The following is an 18,942-nucleotide window of genomic DNA, read 5'->3' on the forward strand; positions in this document are numbered from 1 at the left end:
ACTGGAGGAAGACAAGTGTTACTGCACGTTTTAATCCCCATGGAGAAGACAGTGCTGAACCTCATGGAAAGGGGCATCAGTGAGGCCGTGGCCACTGGCGGGGCTGGAGGAATCGATGATGAGGGGCTCAGCATACCTAATCCTCCTTCTCTCTTCCCACTTCTCCCCCATTCCACAATCTCTTTTGACTCACAAGCTGCAAATGGTGTAGGCATCCACTTCTTACTTTCTCCTCTCCCAATCACCACAACCCAACCCATGTCCCTTTTTAATTTCATATATCCAAGAACTGGAACCTTCCCAGTCAGTGGAGCAAGGGGAAGAAGACAGTGAAGGTGAAGAGACACCGTCACTCAATCTGTCACTCACAGCCACCATTTTAGAGGCTAGGATAATGGAAAATCTGCACGTGGTGAGATACCGGGCACAAGTGTGCAGGAGCCAGGGCGGGTGAAAGGATAGTGCAGGTGCGAGCTCACTGGAGGGAGAACTGTTGCTTTTATCTCCAGCAGCAGCCTGGAAGGAGCCAGATGCATGAAGGTTAAGAGCCACGGTCACCTTGACAGCCACAGGCTATGCCGTACTTTGAGGTTGTAGTTGTGGCTGCAGAAGTTGGCAGATTTCAGTCATTACCCCTTTTGTGAAGCAAAGATGTCTCGAGCATTGGTCCTCGCATAAGTTGAGGTAAGAGAATTGCTCCCTAAAGACCCTCAGCAGATATGGCCTCCTGCTGAAAGCCCTCCTCCTCCTCCCTTTTCTAGCAGCTTGTCCTGCTTTGCCTGGCCTTTCTTCATTCTCCCAGTCATGCTCAATTCCCAGAGGATGCCCTACCAGGCCACCCATGTCTGGAAGCAACTTGGTTCAGAAGAAGCTTTTAAATCAGCAGAAAAGTACTTCAGCACCAGCCAGATCACTCCCTGTACACTATTCAAACTTTAGCCAAGTCTAGGAAAGCTCCAAAAACACAATTGCACCAGCAACCAGAAGAAATAAAGCAGCAAGTAACCTGTAAGTAGTTCATGGTCCCTTTAAATAGCACGGTGGGGGGGGGGGGGTGTCCTTCATTTTGTGTAACACATGTTCAGTTGTGCGAGGTAAAGATAGGCCGTAGGCTGGAGCGTGGCGTTTGAAAATGGCAGCGCTGGCAAACAATTTCCGCATTGCACACTGATTGACGTCATAATCTGTTTGCTCTGCATGCTGCCCATGGTTGTTAAGTGCACATATGTAAACCCCTTTACCAAGATGGTGTCTGGTGCACTTCCCATCGGAAGTGTGCATGCACATTTCAGACCCCATTTTCTAGCATTAGGAGGCCAAGTAGCACCTAAAATACAAGCGCTACTGAGCCCAATTTCTCCCCCGGTGAGTCATACAAAATTCAACAAACAAATATTGTAAGTTTTTGGATATTTTTACCCTTCTCCTCTTAAGTTTGATTGTACCATGTTTTACAACCTGGTTAAAAGGGGGTGGAGGCAATCCTCTCCTACCCTAGTGTCAACATTAAAGCAACTCCATAACCAACTCCGCGAGGTGTGTAATAGCCTAGGATGACTCGCCATCTTATTTTACTTCCCTGTCTCAGTGTTAGGAAGTGCTTGGCTTCTGCTCTGCCTCTCCTCCACTGGCTCAATTGAGATCAGGAGTAAAAACATAAAATGCTGGAAACACTCAGCAGGTCAAGCAGCACCTGTGGAGAGAGGAACAGAGTCAACTTTTCAGGTTGATGACCTTTCATCAGACCCCAGGAGATCAGGAGCTTGCTATGTGTGAAAGAGGGCCATGAACCCACATCCAACTATTCCATGGCTTGACACACTGGGCTGGATTTTCTCAGCCCCGAGGAGGCGGGTATGGAGGCGGGACTGCCGGTAAAGTAGCAGAAAGTGGGGGTGGATCGCAAACCCACCCCCATCCCGTCTCTGTGTCCTTTTGCCAGGAGGCAGGAAGATGTGCTGCTTCGGGTCCCATCTCCTAGAGGCGGGAAAGGGATTAAATCCTTTTAACTGCCTGTTAACAGGTGAAGGCTTCCCGACCTCGGAGAACCCCGCCGGGTTGGAGGAGTTGAGTAGGTCTGCGGGGGTCGGTGGGACTTGAAAGTAAGATGTAGAGGTGAGTGATGGGTGCAAGTGTGGAGTGGTAAGTATGGAAGGTGAGTGTTTAGTGTTAAAAAATGTTCACTTACCTTGGTTTCTGCCTACAGCCTTCATCCGCCCTGGATCGGGAGTCCTGACACCTTCCTTGTCGATTTCGCCGGTAAGCCTGACATCAGTAGTGGGGAAAGTGCTAGAGTTCATTATAAAAGATGTAATAGCAGAGCACTTAAAAAAGTGACAGGATCAGACAAAGTCAACATGGATTTACAAAAGGTAAATCGTGCTTGACTAATCTACTGGAATTTTTTGAGGGTGTAACTGGTAGAATAGATAAGGGAGAACCAGTGGATGTGGTGTATTTGGACTTTCAGAAAGCTTTTGATAAGGTCCCGCATAAGAGATTAGCGTGCAAAGTTAAAGCACATGGGATTGGGGCTAAGGTACTGACTTGGATAGAGAACTGGTTGGCAGACAGGAAGCAGAGAGTTGGAATAAACGGGTCTTTTTCCGAGTGGCAGGCAGTGACTAGTGGGGTACCGCAGGGATCGGTGCTAGGACCCCAGCTATTCACAATATATATTAATGATCTAGACGAGGAAACTAGATGTAATATCTCCAAGTTTGCAGATGACACAAAGCTGGGTGGGCACGTGTGCTGTGAGGAGGATGCAGAGAAACTGATTTGGACAGGTTGGGTGATTGGGCAGATGCATGGCAGATGCAGTATAATGTGGATAAATGCGAGGTTATCCACTTTGGTGGCAAAAACAGGAAGGCAGATTATTATCTGAACGGCGGTAGATTGGGAGAAGGGGAAGTGCAACGAGACCTGGGTGTCCTTGTGCACCAGTCGCTGAAGGTAAGCATGCAGGTGCAGCAGGCGGTTAAGAAGGCAAATGGTATGTTGGCCTTCATAGCGAGAGGATTCGAGTACAGGAGCAAGGATGTCTTGCTGCAGTTGTACAGGGCCTTGGTGAGACCACACCTTGAGTATTGTGCGCAGTTTTGGTCACCTTATCTGAGGAAGGATGTTCTTGCCATGGAGAGAGTGCAGCGAAGATTCACCAGACTGATACCTGGGATGGCAGAAATGACGTATGAAGAGAGATTGGGTCGATTAGGCTTATATTCGCTAGAGTTTAGAAGAAAGAGAGGGGATCTCATTGAAACTTATAAAATTCTAACAGGACTAGACAGACTAGATGCAGGAAGGATGCTCTTGATGGCGGGGGAGACCAGAACCAGGGGTCACAGTCTAAAGATAAGGGGTAAGCCATTTACGACAGAGATGAGGAGGAATTTCTTCACCCAGAGAGTGGTGAACCTGTGGAATTCTCTACCACAGAAGGCAGTTGAGGCCAACTTATTAAATATATTCAAGAAGGAGTTAGATATATTTCTTAAGGCTAAAGGGATCAAGGGATATGGGGAGAAAGCAGGGACAGGGTACTGAATTTGGATGATCAGCCATGATCTCATTAAATGGCGGAGCAGGCTCAACGGGCCGAATGGCCTACTCCTGCTCCTATCTTCTATGTTTCTATTTCACAGACTACCTGTTGGATCCTCCGACCCAACAGTCATCTGAAATCTACAAATTTGACAGGTTTGATGAGTCCTGAACACAAGGACTCATCAAACTACACAGAACGTCAGTGTTTGACAGCTTTACAGAGCTGTCAAACGCTGACATTTCTTCCTTCAAGAAATCTTGACAGATGGCATGTCAGACGTTGACGTGCTCTGTTTAGTGACTTCCCCCCTAATTGGCCTACTGAGCCTGCAGGGCGGGCTTAACAAGGTCAATCAGGGGAAAATCCTGCTGGTTGGCCAGAAGATGATGGCGGCAGGACATAAACCTGATAAGCAGCAGTCCCGCCTCCAACTCGTCTCCATTGAGAAAATCCAGCCCTATGTGCCTTAATGCCACATCTCACAGGTCAGTTTTTTTTAATCTTCATTCAACAAGAAATAAAGAAAAATATTAAAGAATGTATAAAAATCACTTCCTCAACCATTTTTGTTATTGAATGCTGATTTGTATTTCTCATTGAATACATTTTTTCTAATTTAATACATAATTAAATAAAAAGGCAATTAGGATTAAATAAACATAAGCATCTTACTGGTAATGAAGTTGTGACTGACTGCTATCAGCAAACCTTTGATATTGATTATGAGTGCAGATTATTGGAGAAGGCACTCAAAGAGCATAATAAAACAAACCACAGAATTGGCATCTTTTACAAAGTGTGCTAAGATGCTCTGTAACATGTTATATACTTCAACCATTATTAATCATACATTACTGATACGACAATATCTGTTAGGTTATGAAATGTGATTGAATGACAGCATGTTGATTATTTAGAAATATACGTGTCTCACCTCATGAAGTTTGTAGTTGATGTAGGCCCGGATTTTGCTGTTGACGGTGTAACTAGGGATTACGCTACCGGCATCTGAACCGAATGCGCACTTACCTGCTTGGAACCCTCCTCAGAGAAGGTGCTGTCAGACGCTGTGGAGTAGAGGACAGCGTAGTGGCCCACGAATCCCAGGGGTGCACCGTGTGCATAGCGTGCCTGGGATCACGTGGGCCGGTGCTCCTATCAGCAAACAGAAGGCCTCTCATTAATACTATTAGAGATCATTAAACTTCAGTACGCAGAGAGTACGCCATCATACTGACTGCAAATTCTGCCCCATAATCTTTTCAGATCTTTAAACTATATGTTAATATCCCACAAGGTAATTTGGCCAAAATAGCTATATAACTTAATGCATTGACTTCATTATATCGAACCATTGAAGTTCGCAGCACAGAAAGAGGCCATTCAGTCTGTCATATATGCACCAGCTGTTTGTTAGAGCAATCCAAACTTCATCCCAATGACCTGCTCTCTCCCCATGGGATTGTGTCTTCCTCTGCTTCAAATACTTGTTAACTTTTCCCTTACAAGAGGCAAGGGTCTCTGCCAATGTTCCCACTAAGCTGCACAGCCACACAGTAATGGGAAAGGTCCCGCGCAGGCCGCTCATTGGCTTCTGCATTGTAAATACTGTGCGTGCATGTAAATTTAAAGGGACCGCGCACCAGAAGAAGAAACAGGTTGCTCAGAACGAAGCGCAGCTTAGAGGGAACATTGGTCTCTGCCCACATTACTTCCTGTGGCAAAGCATTCCAAGCTCCACCAACTTTATGCATAAAGACATTTTTCCTAACCTCCATTCATGACAGTTTTAAATTGATGACCCTTTGTGACTGACACCCCAACCAGAGGAAGTGGTATTCTCCTACTCACCTTATCAAAACCCTACATAATTTTAAAACCTCTATCAAATTGAATCTTAGTCTTCTCAACTGCAACAGAAATAGTCCCAGTATCTTAAGTCTTTCCTGCTGGCTATAGTTTGTTTTCCCGAGCACCATTCGCTCTACAGCTTTATGATGGTACTCTAACTGCACCCTAACCAGTGTTTGCACAAGTGTATCATTACCTCATTACTCTTGTATTCTGTGCCCTATTTATACAGACCAAAATGCTATTGGACTTTTTATAGCTTTAATTTCTACACTCACACTTTCAAGGAATTGTATATTTGAACCTCTAGGTTTTTCTATATACTGTATTCCCATTTCTTGTTTTTCACCCCAAAATTTAACTTGCACTTCTCAACTGTTAAATTGCCACCTGTCTGCCCATTCCACTAACCTCCTACACACTAGCATATGAAGCAGCTGAAGATTCATGAGTGCTATATTCCAATCTGAAGTTTCTTCACCACCTGGTTCCCAGAAACTGTTGTATTTTTGCTTTTTGGTGACAACAGTAGGTCTCCACTGGTGGTAGTGGTAGACAATTTTACCACCTGATTTTGTACCTCGGACTTGTAGTAGCCATTTACCTTGGCCATTGCATTGGAGAAGGAGGCAAATCTATCCAATGGTTACTGTGGGTTGGTTAAATTATTGTAAAATCTGTTTAGTTATTGCAAAAAGCAGCGAGTGCTCCATCCCACTAAGGGAAGAACATCAGCCATGCCTGATAGAAGAGATGCCTGCAAAATCATCAGACCCTTCTAAAGCTGGTTTTACATCCACATTGGTATGGAGCCTTAGGATGAAGAAAATCAGTGAATTGATTGGTAGTTCCACTGACCTTCCACCACTAGACACGAGCTTTCATTCCCAAGCTGAATAAGATGACTAACAGCAGTTTAATTATTACTGTTGTTACGACAAAGGAAAAGTCACAAAAACACTAGTGTTAACGTTGCTCAGGGCTACTGCCAGCATGGAAATCTGCGCCTCAGTATTCTATGAATATCATTTTAAATGGCTTTTGGTCATCAGTAGTTGTTGGAGTGGTACATTGGTAAATAAGGAATACGGACTTCAAAGACTGTTCCATGTTTAAAAGAGCAATAAATAGTATGAAATGAAAATGATTCTATTCTGGAATTATAAAGTCAACAAAGAGCAAGGCAATTATTGAGTCAGTTCAGATTAGTGCCTATTAGCCTGAGATATTTGTTGTATTATTAAAACATTGATGTTAGGCAATAATAATATTTAATTTACACAGTCTTAGAGAAGTCTTGTCACCAATGTCTTTTTCTAAAATTATCAAAAATTGAAAAGAATTATGTAAATTGACATACACTTTTTTCTCTCTTTCTGTGATTTTGTTTTTAAACCGTGAATGTTGTTGACAGGAGGAGTTGTTGGGCCCAACAGTGTAAGGAGGCTGAATTAATATAAAGTTTAAATGATAAGATCAGTGAACGGACCTTCGGCCAATGATTATCTCTTGATATGAATTCACCTCTTACATTGTCAGTCTCTAAGAACTCATCCAAGTTAGCTGATCAGTCTCTCTGATGATGTAATCTACACTCGCGTTTTAATCAAAACTATTCAAAACTCCAGAGAACCTCAAAGGTGCTCAAATGGATCTTAACTTATGTTTTTTTTCCAAGGGATATTGATGTTGAGAGTCTGTATAACAGGGATTTTATGCTGTAAAGAATCATATGCAAGTGTAAAGTACCCCTCATTCACATTATCACTTGTTATACATTAATACTAGTAATAAACACAAATTATCTATCAATGCAATAGTAGTCAATCAATGGAATAATTGTTCAAGTAGAAAACCATCCACTGTGTGTTGTAATGCAAATTCTGCTCATTTACTGGAGCATTTAAACATTAAACCAAGGCCCTGCCTGCCCTCTCAGGTGGAAGTAAAAGATCCCATGGCACTATTTCGAAGAAGAGCAGGGGCGTTCTCCCCGGCGTCCTGGCCAATATTTATCCCTCAATCAACATCATTAAAACAGATTCACTGGTCATTATCACATTGCTGTTTGTGGGAGCTTGCTGTGCGCAAAATGGCTGCCGCGTTTCCTACATTATAACAGTGACTACGCTTCAAAAAGTACTTCATTGGCTGTAAAGCACTTTGGGACGTCCGATGGTTGTGAAAGGTGATATATAAATGCAAGTCCTTCTTTTCTTTCTTTTTTAAAGTGTGGCTACTAATTAAGAGATAGCCAGTTATGCAATTGATTCATTAGATTGGAAAATGCAGTTACTTTAAGTAAAAGTAAAAGTTTAATTTGGGTGTTCTTAACCAACAGTACAGTGACCCTTTGTGCTATGTGCTAGTTCAAATAGATAATGTTCATCTGGTATAACTATCCCAGGACAGCTTTTAATATTTTCTATTATTCCCTGTGGCTAAATAGATGTTAAAGTACCTGTCAACCACCCAGAAGGGTCATGCACTTGAGTCTCAGGGTGACTATTCACTCAACCCCAGCTGCCTTGCTGGAAGTGAGTTTGATCAGTTCTCAGCTGGTTTTGCTACAGCCAGACATTTGAAGCTCCAAATTCAATAGCCTGTTGTGTGTGTTTTTCGCAGAGCACCGTAGAACTAGTATGCCATTCATGTCAAAATGCCCGCTTTTCATCGCTCCATTGGTGGCCGTACCTTCAGTTGCCTAGGCCCTTGCTCTGGAAATCCCTCCCTGAACCTCTCTGCTTCTCTACCCCTCTCTCTTTCTTTAATGGGCTTCTTAAAACCTACTTCTTTGACCAAGCTTTTGGTCACCTGTCCTAATATCTCCTTATGTGGTTCAGTGTCAAATTTCCAGTGTCAAATTTAGTTTCATAACATTCCTTGAAGTGCCATATGCTGTTGTTGAGTTATTATGCATTGCACACTCTATGCTATGTGGGGAAGGGTGTCCAGGGTTATGCACAATAACAGCTCATTTATGTGGATTCACATTGTTCCAAGTCAATGCTTTTCTTAACCCAGTGAGTGCACAGCGGAAAATAGAGCAGTTTAAATTCCAGAGCTATGTCTAAGTTGGTGTGAAGGTAAATTAATAACTAGAAAATTTTAACTTTTTTGGTAAAGCACAATATTCCAAAACATGGACTACTGGACTTTCCAGAAAACACGCAGAAAGATAAAGGTCAACGTTATCCACGCATAATCCCAATGGGATCCTTTTTTTATCATTTTAAACACCTCAAATAGATCACCCCTCAACCTTCTAAACTCAGGGGAATACAAACCAAGTTTATGCAACCTGACATAATTTAACCCTTTAAGCACCAGTATCATTCTGGTAAATCTGCACTGTACCCCTGCCAAGGAAAATATATTCTTCCTGAGGTGCGATGCCCAAAACTACATGGTGTACTCTAGAGGGGGTCTGATCAAGATAGTTAAATCTCCATTTCAATACCTGTGACATAAAGCCACAAAGATCAGTTTCAGTTTCTGACATTGGCACGAATGTAAAAGCAAAATACTGCGGATGCTGGAAATCTGGAAAAAAAACAGAAAATGCTGGAAAGACTCAGCAGGTCAGACAGCATCTGTGGAGAGAGAAACAGTTAACATTTCAGATTGATGACCTTTCGTCAGAACTGGAAAAAGTTAGAGATGTGACAGATTTTAAGTAAATGCAGGGGCAGGGAAAGGGGCGGGGGGGAGGAAAGAACAAAAGGGAAGGTCTGTGATACATAGATACATAGAAGATAGGAGCAGGAGTAGGCCATTCGGCCCTTCGTGCCTGCTCCGCCATTCAATGAGATCATGGCTGATCCTTTAATTCAGTATCCCGTCCCCGCCTTCTCTCCGTAACCCTTAACCCCTTTTGCCCGTAGAAATATATCTAATTCCCTCTTAAATATATTTAATGAGCTGGCGTACACTGCCCTCTGTGGCAATGAGTTCCACAGGTTCACCACTCTCTGAGTGAAGAAATTCCCCCTCATCTCTGTCCTAAATGGTTTAGCCCTTATCCTTAAATTATGTCCTCTAGTTCTGTTCTCACCCGCCAAGGGAAACATTCCTTCTGCATCCAGTCTGTCTAGACCTGTCAGAATTTTATACACTTCTATGAGGTCCCCTCTCAATCTTCTAAACTCCAGTGTGTACATCCCTAAACTACATAGTCTCTCCTCATAGGTCATTCCCGCCATTCCTGGTATCAGCCTGGTGAATCGCCGCTGCACCCCCTCCATGGCAAGAACATCCTTCCTCAGATGAGGCGACCAAAACTGTACACAGTACTCGAGGTGTGGTCTCACCAGTGCCCTGTACAGCTGCAGCAAGGTATCCCTGTTCCTGTATTCTAACCCTTTTGCTATGAAGGCCAGCATACCGTTTGCCTTCTTGACCGCCTGTTGCACCTGCATGCTCGCCTTCAGTGACTGGTGTACAAGAACACCCAGGTCTCTCTGTACTTCCCCCTCTCCCAATCTATTGCCATTTAAATAATAATTTGCCCTCCCGTTCCTGCACCCAAGGTGGATAACTTCGCACTTGTCCACATTATAGTGCATCTGCCATTTATCCGCCCAATCGCCCAGTCTGTCCAAATCGCTCTGGAGCTTCCTGGTCTCTTCCTCTGAGCCCACCCCCCCTCCTAGTTTAGTGTCGTCTGCAAATTTGGAAATGCTGCATCCGACTCCCTGATCCAGGTCATTAATGTAAATTGTGAACAGCTGGGGGCCCAGGACAGATCCCTGTGGTACCCCACTTGTTACTGCCTGCCATTCAGAAAATGAGCCGTTTATTCCAACTCTCTGTTTTCTATCTGACAGCCAGTTCCCTATCCACGCCAATACTTTCCCCTTTATCCCATGAGCCTCAATTTTCCATGCTAATCTTTTATGTGGGACCTTATCGAAGGCCTTTTGGAAGTCCAGGTACACCACATCTACTGGCTCTCCCCCATCTATTCTACCAGTTACTCCCTCAAAAAATTCCAATAGATTAGTCAAGCACGATTTACCCTTTGTAAATCCATGTTGACTCTGTCCTATCCTGTCCCCATTTGCTAAGTGCTCCGCTATTTCATCCTTAATGATGGACTCCAGCATTTTGCCCACAACTGATGTAAGGCTTACAGGTCTGTAATTACCTGCTTTTTCCCTACCCCCCTTTTTGAATAGTGGGGTAACGTTAGCTACCCTCCAATCCATGGGCACTGTTCCCGAGTCTAATGAATTCTGAAAAATCCTTAGTGCATCCGCTATCTCTAGGGCCACCTCCTTCAGTACCCTAGGATGCATGTTATCAGGCCCTGGGGATTTGTCCACCTTCAATCCCTTTAGCTTCCTTAACACCATATCCTTAGAGATATTGATTTGCGTCAGTTCCTCCTTTGCCAATGTCCCTATTTTTCCCGATATCCCAGGGAGGTTTTTTGTGTCTTCCTTCGTAAAGACTGACCCAAAGTATGCATTTAGTTGATCTGCCATTTCCTTATTTCCCATTATATATTCCCCCGTCTCTGACTGCAATGGACCAACTTTGGTTTTCACCAGTCTTTTCCTTTTGATATACTTATAAAAGCTTTTGGAGTTAGTTTTTATATTTTCCGCCAGCTTGTTTTCGTAAGCTATTTTGCCCCTCTTGATTATGCCCTTTGCCCTCCTTTGCTCTATCTTAAACTGTTCCCAATCTTCCGCTCTGGCGCTTTTTTTGGCTATTTTATACGCCCTATCTTTGGATTTTATGCTGTCTCTAATTTCCCCTGTTATCCACGGTTGAGTCACCTTTTTAGATTTCCTTTTATGCCAGATTGGTATAAACAATTTTTGCAATTTTGTCATTCTATCTTTAAATGTTTGCCATTGTTTATCTACCTCCAGTCCTCCCAGGAACGTTGTCCAATCAGACCTACTCAGTTCCCGTCTCATGGCATCATAATTCCCCTTGTTTAAATTCAGGACCTTAGTCTCTGAGTCAATTTCTTCGCTCTCCATTTCGAGTGAGAAATCGATCATGTTATGATCGCTCTGACCCAAGGGTCCCCGTACAACAAGATTACTGATTAGTCCCTTCTCATTGCACAGTACCCAGTCCAATATAGCCTGTTCCCGAGTTGGTTCCTCGACATATTGATCCAGATAACCATCCCTTAAACACTCAAGGAATTCCTCCTCCTCATTATTTTTACTGATTAGGCTAGTCCAATCTATATGTAAGTTAAAGTCACCTATGATGACAGCTGTGCTCTTATTGCACGCTTCTCTAATTTCCCTCGTGATGCCCTCCCTAACCTCTATTTTACTATTTGGAGGCCTATATACCACTCCTATTAATGTTTTTCGCCCCTCGCTATTTCTTAGCTCCACCCATATAGATTCTGTATTAACTGAGTTAATATCCTTCCTTTCAATTGCATTTATCCCCTTTTTTACTAGCAATGCTACCCCTCCTCCCTTTCTTTTTTGTCGATCCTTCCTAAATACTGAATACCCCTGTATGTTAAGCTCCCAGCCCTGCTCACCCTGCAACCATGTTTCCGTAATCCCAATTAGATCATAATTATTAACCTCTATTTCCACAGCTAATTCATCTACCTTGTTCCTGATGCTTCTCGCATTAAGGTATAAAACCCTCAGGCTTTTTTTATGCTCACATTTTTTATGAATTAGTTTGGCCCTTTGTTTTTTGTTCCTCACCCTTTTACCATTTATTTCTGTCTGCCTTTCACTTTCCTCTATTTCACTACATAGGTTTCTAGCCCCCTGCCATACTAGTTTAAATGCTCCCGAACTGCTTTATCAAAAATTACCCCGAGAACATCAGTTCCATCTCTGCACAGGTGTAGACCGTCCCTTTTGTATAGGTCACACCTACCACAAAACTGGTTCCAATGCCTCAAAAATTTAAAACCCTCCCTCTTACACCACTGCTCAAGCCACGTATTTAGCCTAACTATCCTGTTCTCTGTACTCTTACTAGCACGTGGCACTGGTAGTAATCCAGAGATTACTACCTTCGAGGTCCTACTTTTTAGCTTGGCTCCTAACTCCCTAAATTCTACTTGTAGGACCTCTTCCCTTTTTTTAGCTACGTCGTTGGTACCAACATGTATCACGACAACTGGCTGTTCCCCCTCCCCCTCCAGAATGTTCTGCACCCGCGCCGAGACATCCTTGACCCTTGCACCAGGGAGGCAACATACCATCCTGGAGTCTCGGTCGCGACCACAGAAACCCCTGATAGGGTGGAAGGTAGGAGAGATTTAATAACAAAAGGTATGATTATACAAGGCAAAAGGAGATGGTAATGGGATAAGTAAAGAAACAAAAGATGGGTCTAGAAGCGGTGTAAATGGGAATGGCAGAATCATCAACAGCTGCCATCTGAAAAAATAGGGGCCGAGGTTATGGTCTGAAACTGTTGAACTCAATGTTGAGTCCAGAAGGCTGTAAAGTGCCTAATCGAAAGGTGAGGTGCTGTTCCTCGAGCTTACGTTGAGTTTACATTATGGGAATAGCAGAATCATCAACACCTGCCCTTTTACCTCCTCCCTTCCCACCGTCCAAGGCCCCAAACACTCCTTCCAGGTGAAAGTAATTTACTTGTACTTCTTGCAATTTAGTCTGCTGTATTCACTGCTCTACATTGTGGAGACCAAACGCAGGTTGGGTGACCACTTTGCGGAACACCTCCATTCAGTCTGTAAGCGTGACCCCGAGCTTCCAGTCGCCTGTCACTTTAATTCTCCTCTCCATCCTCGGCCTCTTACACTGTTCCAACGAAGCTCAATGTAAGCTCAAGGAACAGCACCTCATCTTTCGATTAGGCACTTTACAGCCTTCTGGACTCAACATTGAGTTCAACAATTTCAGACCATAACCTCGGCCCCTATTTTTTCACATGGCAGCTGTTGATGATTCTGCCATTCCCATTTACACCCCTTCTAGACTCATCTTTTGTTTCTTTACTTGTCCCATTACCATCTCCTTTTGCCTTGCACCATCATCCCTTTGTCATTTAATCTCTCCTGCCTTCCATCCTATCACAGACCTTCCCTTTTGTTCTTTCCTCCCCTCCCCTCCCCTCCTTCCCTGCCCCTGCACTCGCAATTTGTTACATTTCTAACTTTTCCCAGTTCTGGCGAAAGGTCATCGACCTGAAACATTAACCCCGTTTCTCTCTCCACAGGTGCTGCCTGACCTGCTGAGTATTTCCAGCATTTTCTGTTTTTATTTCTGAAATTGGCACCTTGGACCCAGTATAGTGGGTAGGAATACTGCCTCACCTATATACCAACATCACACCACGACATGTACAAAACACCGTTTCCTCCCAAAAGTCTGGCATATTTGTGGACTATGTAAGAAATACATTCTGAAGATATTTTACCCTGGTGGACTGGATTTTGTCTTTAATATTTTCCAAATACCTGTACCATCAGTAATTTGTTCTGGCCTTCTGTTTCTGTAATTAATGTTCTCAATAAATAAATCAGACGATTAGCATTTACCGCCATTTGGAGTCGATAATGGAGCATGGTGGGCACTGAATATGGGGCCGGAATTTGCGGTCGGAGGCGTACCTCCGGAGTACGCCTCCGACCCGGAAAAAACTCCGAACCTACCTGCTGGCTCCCGGGCTTCGGAGACTTCGGGTCCTGGGCCTGCAGGCATATGCCTGCGTAAAGGCCCACAGATCCCAGGGACACAGGGGTTCAGAAGCCTGCCTGGAAGCACGTGGGCCAGGTCCTCCTATCAGAAAGGAGGAGTCCATTGCGGTCATTTCCGAACGGAATCCCCTAATAACAAGCAATAGAATCCCCAAATAATTAAAGAATTTACACAACTGGAATAAAAATAAATTTTCACATTTAATTAAAAGTCCCTTTAATGAAGCATTTACAAAAATTTTTAATTTTTTTGAAAAATAATGTTAAATATTTTAATCCGGGCCAAAATTTACATAAACTAATTTCAAATGTTTGTGGATGATTTTTTTATTTAAACATTTTTAATTTAACATTTATATTAACCTGTTTTTACCAGGTGCAAGGGTTTTGTGGGCATTTGCTGGGCAGCAGTTGGGCAAATGGCCCAACCCTGCGCCAGTGAAAGTGGTTTTTGGGTGGGTTCGTATGATCTGTCAAGGCGAACCTCGACAGATCGCAAGTTCCGGGGTTTGGCACATGCGGAAACCCGGAACCTGCGGGGCCTTTTACAAGGCTTACGACGGCGTTCGCTATGCAAAATCCAGGCCGTGGTCTCACGTGAGTTATACTTTAATTAAGAGATAATGATTAGTGCTATTGCACACTGTCCCACTATCGGCATGTACAGAAGGTGCAGATTTTGATTCTGCTCATGGAAACTGCCTTTTTGCTGTGAATATGGGTTAAAAATGCAAATCGTAACAATCGGCATGTCACATGATTTTTATTGACCACTTATTTTTTCATACGATTTATATTTGTGCTGCCATGATCTTGTAGAAGTTTTAATGGAAGGCCAGGTTAATTGTTTGTTGCTTGCAGGGCAATAGTTACCGTGGCTTCTTACTCGTATAGTTGCTGGTAGAGTTGTTACTTTTGGGCATACTTGTATGTTGGCATTGCACAGCTGATGCTTGCATCTACTTACAGGAAACTCTTTTTTATCCGGCACCGACGGGACCGGCGTGGTGCTGGTTGATCAAAAAGTCTGGATTACAGAGAGGTATACTTACTAAGGTACGAGAGCCCCGTACACGGCCACAGATCCAGGCGTCCCGGTTACACGGCAACTGGTGCAGGAACCCCGGTTACACGGCCACTGGTGCAGGAACCCCGGTTACACGGCTCCTGGTGCAGGAACCCCGGTTACACGGCCACTGGTGCAGGAACCCCGGTTACACGGCCACTGGTGCAGGAACCCCGGTTACACGGCCACTGGTGCAGGAACCCCGGTTACACGGCCACTGGTGCAGGAACCCCGGTTACACGGCCACTGGTGCAGGAACCCCGGTTACACGGCCACTGGTGCAGGAACCCCGGTTACACGGCCACTGGTGCAGGAACCCCGGTTACACGGCCACTGGTGCAGGAACCCCGGTTACACGGCCACTGGTGCAGGAACCCCGGTTACACGGCCACTGGTGCAGGAACCCCGGTTACACGGCCACAGGTGCAGGAACCCCGGTTACACGGCCACAGGTGCAGGAACCCCGGTTACACGGCCACAGGTGCAGGAACCCCGGTTACACGGCCACAGGTGCAGGAACCCCGGTTACACGGCCACAGGTGCAGGAACCCCGGTTACACGGCCACAGGTGCAGGAACCCCGGTTACACGGCCACAGGTGCAGGAACCCCGGTTACACGGCCACAGGTGCAGGAACCCCGGTTACACGGCCACAGGTGCAGGAACCCCGGTTACACGGCCACAGGTGCAGGAACCCCGGTTACACGGCCACAGGTGCAGGAACCCCGGTTACACGGCCACAGGTGCAGGAACCCCGGTTACACGGCCACAGGTGCAGGAACCCCGGTTACACGGCCACAGGTGCAGGAACCCCGGTTACACGGCCACAGGTGCAGGAACCCCGGTTACACGGCCACAGGTGCAGGAACCCCGGTTACACGGCCACAGGTGCAGGAACCCCGGTTACACGGCCACAGGTGCAGGAACCCCGGTTACACGGCCACAGGTGCAGGAACCCCGGTTACACGGCCACAGGTGCAGGAACCCCGGTTACACGGCCACAGGTGCAGGAACCCCGGTTACACGGCCACAGGTGCAGGAACCCCGGTTACACGGCCACAGGTGCAGGAACCCCGGTTACACGGCCACAGATCCAGGAACCCCGGTTACACGGCCACAGATCCAGGAACCCCGGTTACACGGCCACAGAGCCAGGAACCCCGGTTACACGGCCACAGATCCAGGAACCCCGGTTACACGGCCACAGATCCAGGAACCCCGGTTACACGGCCACAGATCCAGGAACCCCGGTTACACGGCCACAGATCCAGGAACCCCGGTTACACGGCCACAGATCCAGGAACCCCGGTTACACGGCCACAGAGCCAGGAACCCCGGTTACACGGCCACAGATCCAGGAACCCCGGTTACACGGCCACAGATCCAGGAACCCCGGTTACACGGCCACAGATCCAGGAACCCCGGTTACACGGCCACAGATCCAGGAACCCCGGTTACACGGCCACAGATCCAGGAACCCCGGTTACACGGCCACAGAGCCAGGAACCCCGGTTACACGGCCACAGATCCAGGAACCCCGGTTACACGGCCACAGATCCAGGAACCCCGGTTACACGGCCACAGAGCCAGGAACCCCGGTTACACGGCCACAGATCCAGGAACCCCGGTTACACGGCCACAGATCCAGGAACCCCGGTTACACGGCCACAGATCCAGGAACCCCGGTTACACGGCCACAGATCCAGGAACCCCGGTTACACGGCCACAGATCCAGGAACCCCGGTTACACGGCCACAGAGCCAGGAACCCCGGTTACACGGCCACAGATCCAGGAACCCCGGTTACACGGCCACAGATCCAGGAACCCCGGTTACACGGCCACAGATCCAGGAACCCCGGTTACACGGCCACAGAGCCAGGAACCCCGGTTACACGGCCACAGATCCAGGAACCCCGGTTACATGGCCACTAATATGAAGTAAAACTTACCTGAACCTACTCCTGAATTTTGCCGGTTAAGAGAGATTTCCGGTTATTTAGGTGCTGGTAAAAAGAGAGTTTCCTGTACATAAACAGAATAAAGCTGCCCTCCTCCTTTGTTTTTCATGCCATAGTTGGCTGTTAAGTGACTAATTCATTTGAATGATTAGAACAATTTGCTGAAAACAATTTTATATCTAATATATAAATCAACGGGAACACTGAATTTACCCATTCATCACCTTATCCCGGATCCGAGAACTAGAATAACATCGGTTTAACTGAAAACATTACATTATTACAGAATATTATCCAACTCCTGAAACTCACTTTGTCCTCGCTGGTAAATGTTATCTTCAATGCTGTCTACTTGTAGCTGTCCACAGAACTAACCATTCTATGCCCACAGACCCCTGCACACTCATGCCACCAAAGATACAGTAAGTTTTCATTAGATGAATTTCAATCCAGTGACAGGCAGAGATCCTATAAATGATAGAATGTAACAAATTTTACATATTAATCAACCAAACATAATTTTTAAATTCAATTTAGTCTTTACTTTTCTCATATGATAATGTAGTGATCAATCTTAATATTTTGCCCGATCTTAAAACACACATAACAATCTAGTCTTAATTCAAAGTCATTTGATTCAAAAATTGAATGATTACATCATTTAAGCACTAAATTTCTAGTTTCATGTTATATATGTTGCTTAAATCAAATGACTTTTTTTTTTTTTAAATTAAAGCAAAATCAACGTTGAATTATCAGTAGACTGTAAATTTATAGGCATTTTGTCTCCCATAAAATACTGCTGATCCAGTCTCCTGGGCAAATCAAGAAGATTTATATTTAAAACCTGGCCTAAAATGAAAATAATTCATCAACAATGAGCATTGCACTTGGAGCAAAGCACAGAATGTGTAAAGATGATGCATACTTCAAAAAGAAAATCCATTTGGTAGATGACGCGCTCACCTTGATAATAAATACATCGGACACTATTGGTGAGGAAATAAAGAAGATTGATCAAATCTGATGCAACAGTCGAACAGACTTGGGACGTTAGTAAACATGAATCAAATGTTGAAGGCTGGAAAGAGAAAACTGACCATGAAAATTGTGTCGCTCCAGCAGAATCATGATCATGAAAGTCTGGGTAGAAGTAAGGCTGTAGAAACATCGAACAGGATAGGGATAAACTAGCTGTTTCTCCAGGAATATAAAGGAAAGGAGTGTGAACATTAAAAGAAATCAAGCATTGATCCATAATGCTTACCTATCAGTCATGGGAAAGTCATTGGACATGTGAATGAATTATCATTTCTCTTTATTAAGCAAGCATATCCTGTTTAAGTAACATACAGCTGTGGTAATGCTTTTGGGGAAATGGCATAAAATGGACAGGAAGCCCCTACATAGAAAATATTTTCAAATCTTTTTTACGAAAATAATATATACCAATTTGATTTTTTTTTCAATTCACCTGAATACTTTAGTGAGATCCTGGAGTGTGAATATATAATGGCAGCGCTGTGAGGTGCCTAAAACATGGTCTTCAGGTGGTCCTGTGTTTCTATAGTGACAGAAGTAATGGCTGTGAGCTGGTCTCTAAGGTAATCATTACTTGAGGACTACAAATTGCTGGCATAGAATAAAAAAAAACAACTAGAACAGTATAGTAAGGATCTTCATTCTTATCCTTACCAACCAGAAAAATAACAAGCATTACTTTTTGATATATGCAAATTGCGGTCTCAAGTCTACTTCTTTCTTCCTATCAATCATGCATTACTGGACAGAATATGAATATGATAAAAACAGTACAGAACATTCAAACCAAATGAGTGCTTCAGAC

Source organism: Somniosus microcephalus, chromosome 22, assembly GCF_052327205.1.
Source record: "Somniosus microcephalus isolate GS21.2 chromosome 22, FLI_Smic_1.0, whole genome shotgun sequence".
NCBI lineage: Eukaryota > Metazoa > Chordata > Chondrichthyes > Squaliformes > Somniosidae > Somniosus > Somniosus microcephalus.